Source organism: Miscanthus floridulus, chromosome 13, assembly GCF_019320115.1.
Source record: "Miscanthus floridulus cultivar M001 chromosome 13, ASM1932011v1, whole genome shotgun sequence".
In the NCBI taxonomy this organism is placed as follows: domain Eukaryota; kingdom Viridiplantae; phylum Streptophyta; class Magnoliopsida; order Poales; family Poaceae; genus Miscanthus; species Miscanthus floridulus.
Window position 1 is genome coordinate 79,932,265 of NC_089592.1, and position 7,194 is coordinate 79,939,458.

General features: G+C 39.7%; 1 pseudogene; it reads left to right on the top strand.

The window, feature by feature from the left end:
• Positions 1-300: 300 nt before the first annotated feature.
• LOC136501182 (MADS-box transcription factor 7-like) lies at positions 301-6,983 on the top strand (annotated as a pseudogene).
• The last annotated feature ends 211 nt before the right edge of the window (positions 6,984-7,194 follow it).

The window sequence follows — 7,194 nt, forward strand, 5'->3', positions numbered from 1 at the left end:
CTATATTTAATATTTTATGTATGTGTTAAATATTTGATGAGATAGAAAGTAAATTTTTAGGGAGAAGCTTAACAAGGCATGAGGAAGCGAGCGGTGACTCCCATCCCTCTCCTCCCCATCCCTAGCTTTCCGGAAACGCGCTACCGGGCTGGGGGCCTAGGGTTTCGCCCCCTACGGATGCTTTGCCGGAAACGGCAACCTGACGCCGAGAGGCGCACCACGCACCACCCTTGCGCCCACCGGCTCCTTCCCTGAGCTCATGATAACTCAGTCCCCAGCCCCACCACCACTAGCCCACTAGGCTCCGGCTGCTACCTAGCTAGCTCGCTCGCTTGCTTCGATTCCTAGCCCCCGTGCCATCGCTTTCCTCTCGATATTTTAGTCCTCCACTCCCGATCCTCCTCCTTCTCCGCTCCAGAATTCCAGTATCTCCTGGCCTTGCGTGCTTTCCTGCTGCTAAGCTGCTGCTGCTTTATCGCGAGCGAGCGAGCGGTGCGGCACGGTACGGTCGATCTGGCGGGAGAGGCGGAGGGGTCGGCCGGGGCCGGCGGCAAGGCGGCGAGCATGGGGAGGGGGCGGGTCGAGCTCAAGCGGATCGAGAACAAGATCAACCGCCAGGTCACCTTCGCCAAGCGCCGCAACGGCCTGCTCAAGAAGGCGTACGAGCTCTCCGTGCTCTGCGACGCCGAGGTCGCGCTCATCATCTTCTCCAACCGCGGCAAGCTCTACGAGTTCTCCAGCACGCAGAGGTATATAGTATATACACGCACACGCACATGTACTGCGTAGTGCGTACCCGGCCGCGTGCGGTTGCTTTGCCGTTGCCGGTCAGTCGTAGTCGTCATCGCCGTGCTCAGGTCCCCTGGACTCGCCAGATCTGCCCATGGTGTGCCTGGATCGTGCGTTAGGAGCAGTTTCTGTTTCGCTCCTTCTCGATCGAGGCCGGGGTTCCGCGCGGGACTGCTGCTGCCTTCGCCGTGCTGGGTTTAGTTTACGCGAGACTGAGAGAGGAGAGCTGGGTTTTCATGTGGCTTCCCTTCCGGACACGGGATCCGGCCGGCTACCACACCTCATCTTGGGTTTAGCTAGGGTTTTGCTTTCTGGTCCCTTGTGTCGATCGACCTCACTTTGCTTTGTCCATCGGCATACGGCGTCGATCAGGCCATAAATATTCATCCGTCGGTCTTACAAGTGTAGTCGCGGCTGTCAAAGCTTAACGCTAAAATTCATGACGACCCGCGAGCAGCATGCATGAACTCCCTGTGGATCTGGTTAAGCATGAGGATGGCTCCCGTTTCCGGTTACTACAAACTTACAATTTCCTGTGGATCTCTGGTTTTTTAATCCTTAAAATATTTTTTTTCATGTTTTCATGACATCCCTATGTACTCCAAACTCCTGAATATATGAAGTTTCAGAAGCATCGCCTTTTTTTCTTCTTCTTCTTCTTCTTTTTTAAAAAAAGAAGCAGCATAAATTGACCTTTTGAATTGAACTGAAAAGTGTGAAGTTAGGCTCGTTTATGATCCAAAAAGAAAAGAGAAAGCTTCGACATATCTTCATCCGTGCTGTTAAGATGCCTAAGCATATATCATGTAATAATAAATTTAATTCTTGAATTATAATTCTTCCACATTGCTCTATAGAGCGTATTCATGTCATGCTACGTTTAATTAATAAGGTCTGTCTAAATAAATAAATATATAAATAAACTCAACATTTATGTTCCTAAACGTTTCTGTGGGCCTGCATATGAATCGTCAATAAAACTATTTTCTCCTAGCTAGATTGGCATCATTGTATCAAACTACTCTATGCATAAACTTGTTTTCTAGGTCAACTATATAAACCTTTGTATGGAAAGATGATCTAGCTCGATACTCCAAGCTCCATTCAAAGCTGAGCCAAAATTTGGCTGACATATATATATATATATATATATATATCATCTCTACCATGCGTGTGTTTATTTAATTAAGTTGGTGCCATTGTTGTGTATTGTATGAAATGACACAAGACGAATTGCCTGTCATGTATTCCATTGTCCATAATACAAGACTAGCCCTCATATTATCCAAGAACTCCTAGAGTTGGTTTGGCCAGGATACAATGAATATATTATTTGTATCACTACTGATATATGGTATAGTCCAAGTAAGATGGAGTAAATCATTATCCATCAAATTTTCTAGTACAACATACATGCATGTGTACTACCTTTTCCATGTTTCATTTGAGAAGCGCGGTCCTTGGCCCAAAAGGTAAAAATGAAGATTCCTTGAGGCACCCCGGGCAGGAAGTAAAATTCATGTACTACGTCATGAAAACAATTAATAACCTTAGATTTTCGTGCTCTCGTATTATATGCCCCAGCCATCGGCACATAGTAATGTTTTCCCGAACCCTTTGTTAACCTACGTGGCCACCCTTCTGTCTAATATCTCCTGGCCATTATCTTGTCAGACGACATCACTCAGAGTTCCACAAATATATATGGTATCTCATGTGGGGTGAATATTTCAGCTTTTGTCTAGTTGAGTACTGCTGTGTATTTATAGGAAAATTCTACTGAATTAGTAGCAACTGACATGCATTTTGTGAATCCATTAGTTATTTGATATTGTTTGTTTTATTCTGTTTTTACTGATAACTCAGCAATTATGGCTTCCGTAATTATTAATGGTAGCAAATTTAGGAAACATTGCTTGTGTTAAATTCTTCATAGGAACTATTAGTTATTTGCTGGGCAACGCATATTCATATATTGCTAATTAAACTTTGGATTTATCTAAGAAAAGGATAACTCTATTTCTCCAACATCAAGCATAATACAAACTATACAGGCATGTTTTTAATCAAGTTTCCTTTCAGATTAAGGAATTTTTGTCTTATTTTCCTATGCGTTAAATTTGCACCTCACTTTTTTAAATGATGTGTGCGACTTTTTTTTTTTAGATATTAACTGCTGTATGCCTAAGTTTTCATGCTTCTTTATGTGCAGCATGCCAAAAACACTTGAAAAAGTACCAAAAATGCAGTTTTGCAGGGCCTGAAACAGCCCTCCAGAATACCAGAGAATGAGGTAAGATGTTCTTTTTCCTCTAATTCCAGATTGCGGACAAGTTTGTTTGAGTTTTGTGCATATATGTATAGCTAGCCTCGATATATACTCGAGAAAACATTATTCAACATTAATTACTTTGCTACTAAGAAGTTATGTTATCTAGGAATCCTGTTGTCTAAGTAAATGTCATCCTGGACATATAATATTTTAGATTTTTCATATGTGAAACATGTACATATAATGTTGATTAAAGGATCGGAAGTACCTGTACAAGGCTATTTCCGGAGATTTTGAATAAAGGAAACTATAAAAACTAATTTATTCTCAATAATAGATAGGAATGTCAAAATATTGATGCTATTATTCTGTTCTGTAAAATAAACCTAAACAAGCAATAAAGGGAAACAATTATGTCTCACTACTTAGCATATATATTTCCTTGTAACAGGAATCCATTATATTGCACACACCATTGTACAAGTGAGATGAGGTACCAGTAAATTATTGTCTCTTCTGTATAGAACATATTTCTTTGACGTTAATAAGCATTGGTTCCACAGCCATGGACCATCATTAGTTGCATGACCTTTACATTCATGAATTATAGTCGTAGCCCTCGTAGGTCCCTGTAAAGTCCTGTATTGCACCTTAAAAGTTATTGCAACATAATTGGATGTGGTGGAGTATGCTACCATGTGACAGCAAAATTTGGCCTGTAATGGTGCGTTAGTATAATTTTTTGGTGTCATAATGTTCTACTATGTGTGGTGTTCTGCAATCAAGAAACTCTGTATAGACATTTCTAGTCTTCAATTCACTTTAAATTAGTTTTCTAGTGAAAATGATGAGGTTCACATACATATAGATAATTGTAATCTCAATATTTTTTTTGTTGAACTAGGCATTGTTGTTTATGCTAATCTTTCATGACATTCATTCAGCAATTGAAAAGCAGCCGCAATGAGTACCTCAACTGAAGGCACGCGTTGATAATTTACAGCGGACTCAGAGGTGAGTTCTGTTTTACAGTTGAGATAAATTTGTTATTCCTGTACATACTAAAAAATAGCAACATCTGTTTCAAATGTGCCTTGTTTTAGGAAAGCATGCTTAAAACCAAATAGCACATGGCTTATTTATTCATCTCGACCAGCAAGTTCATGAAGCAACGTTAAATTTAAATTCAAATAGTGCAAATCTAGGAATACTAAAACGTCCAAGATGTTTTGCCAATATGATATATATCCTCTCAAATACACACCATACAAACTACTTGTTTCTCTGGAACCATTGTTGCGGAACCATATAAAAAACAAATGAAAATGAGCTACATTCTGAAAGGCAAAATAGCCAAATTGACCTCTCATCTTTCGCCTCAGGTTCAGTTTCATCCTTCAACTCTCAAAATGGCCAAACTATTCCCTCAACTTTCGATTTTGGTTCAATTTCGTCCTTATACTGATGTGGCGCTCCATATTGGCAGTTCCAGTCAGCAAAGCCTAGTGGTGACCATAGCTTTGGATAGCCTGGCAGCCATGCAATGCATTAAAACTAATTTCACATGACATTGCATTGGTTCTAGCCATGAAAGGGACATTAAAGAAGTTATTCAAATTTTCATTGGATTAGTAGCATACTCCCTCTCCTTAAAAAAAAGCATATTCCCTCCATCCCAAAATAAATGTTGCTATGGTATTCGTATTGGACTTTCTTCGGTTTGACTAGATTTGTAGAAAATATTAGCAACAATTGTATCTCCAAATAAGTTTATTATGAAAATAGACTCAACGATCCGAAATGCGTGTTCTGGCATAATGTTGTTCAAACCAAAATGCAATGAACTTGAGTGTGAAAGTAGGGAGTAATTTTACCTACACTAGCAATGCCAACTACCAGCGCATTTGCTCACTAGGGCTGCCAACGTGGAGTGCCACGTCAGCACAAGGACGAATTTGGACAAAAAATTAAAGATGAAGAACCGCTTTGGCCAATTTGAAAGTTGAGGGACTAAATTGAGTCTAAGACAAAAGATGAGGGACTAATTTGGTTATTCCACCATTCTGAAACTATCATGCATGCAGGTTAGTGGCCTATAATTTGGTGCTACCATTTTATATATGCATAATTGGCCGAAATGAAAAATGAAGTTTTCTAGTATTGTTTGGATATGTCGTCCTGTATAATATTTCAAGTTTGCAGCACATATCTTTTTATTTTAATGAGATATAAAATGATGACTTAGCTCAATGCATTTTTTCAGTGTAATAAAAGGCAGGTAGATTCACATTCTGATAGCCAATTAAAAGTTTGAATGTTTTATAAATAATTCTCAGGAACTTGCTTGGTGAAGATCTTGAGTCATTAGGCATAAAAGAGCTGGAGCACCTCGAGAAGCAACTCGATTCATCCTTGAAGCACATAAGATCTACAAGGGTACTCAAAAGTGCTAACACCATAAACCAATTGTATTTCCTATTTTATATTAAGTGGAATATTTAAGAGCTGTCCCTTTTGTGAAATAGGTACGGCTAGGTTTGGTATATATGTCACTGCTATGTGATTTCTTAATTAAAATCCTTTTCTGCTAGGCCTGCTATGATAATATGAGTTTGTGGGGAGTCCAATTTATATAAAAAAAACTGTGCATGTAGCCTGTTTCTAGAGCGTATGTTCTGACCAATTTTTGTTCTCATGTAGACACAACACATGGTTGATCAACTGACAGAACTTCAGAAAAGGGTATATACGCTACCCTTCATTTAACAGAACAATATTGGTGACTTCACTCAATCAGTAAATAACTTGAATTATTCAATTTGCAGGAACAAATGTTTTGTGAAACAAATAAGTGTCTTCGAAGAAGAGTAAGTTGTAAAATTCACGTACTGTATCATTAAACAATCATTTTTATGATGCTTCTTTTGTGGTGCCTGTTGTAGTATTATTGCACTTGTCATACATAATTGTGACAAGATGAAGAAACCACAGCAATATTTTTTTTACAGATCCACAGTAATATTTTTTTAATACTGTTAAATATCTCTTGCACATAGATAAAGTAACCTATTCAGCTATCCAGTTTCCTCGTAAATTTCTGTGTTTGAACAGGGTTGCACATTTCTACATACACGGGGATCATAACCACATATAATGATAGTTACCTTTTTCATTGTTTTGATATGTGCAGCTGGAGGAGAGCAACCAGGTTATATGGCAGCATGCGTGGGAGCAAAGCGAACGGCATCCTGAAGTGCAGCCGCAGCAGCTACACGGCACTAACAACTTCTTCCATCCCCTCGATGCTGCTGGTGAACCCACTCTTCAGATAGGGTATGTTCCTCACATGATCTCTCAAACTAATGGCGTTTTCTTTGATCTAGATTGATTTTATCCTATGCTCGTTTGGCCCTACGTACATACAGGATAATCAAAATGATACCTTGTCCCGTTGTTTTCCTGATGGTAAAATGCAACTACCACAAATACCACAAAATCACATGACATGTCGCAGACGTACTAGAGAATTCGCTATCACTGTAAATTTACAATCTTTAAATACAAAACCAGAGTAAAGTAGTACTGATATTAAGTTCTTATCATAGAGTAGCTCTTTGTAATGAAATTAAAACTGATTCCTCCGTTTGTGCAATTTGTTTGCAGGTACCCTTCGGAGGCACTGACTAGCCCATGCATGACCACGTTCCTGCCCCCATGGTTGCCATGAGATCGAACTACCGTGTGATTCTGAAATAATAAGCATGGCCGCATGCAGCAGCATGTGCTATATGTTGTGCTTCGAGTGATAAATTCTACTTCAAGATTCTTGAATGGCTTGTATGTGTGTAACATTTGTGATGAACATGGAATTGTCCATTTGATTCTCGAATAATTGATGAACTGGGTAAGATCGTGACGTGTACTGCTTGGCCTGAAATATTAATTTCGGTGTGTGTGAATCATGGAGGTTGTGATCCGTGTGCTTCAGTTTTCTAGTGCTAGTGCCTAGCAGTTTAGGGGCGGGGAGGGAAGTGGAGATCTTGTCTCAGCCCACAACAAATCAACAAACGGTACTTTGTAGCTTATCTTTTCAACAAAGCAAAGGGGACAATAAGGAAAGCAAAGGGGACTAG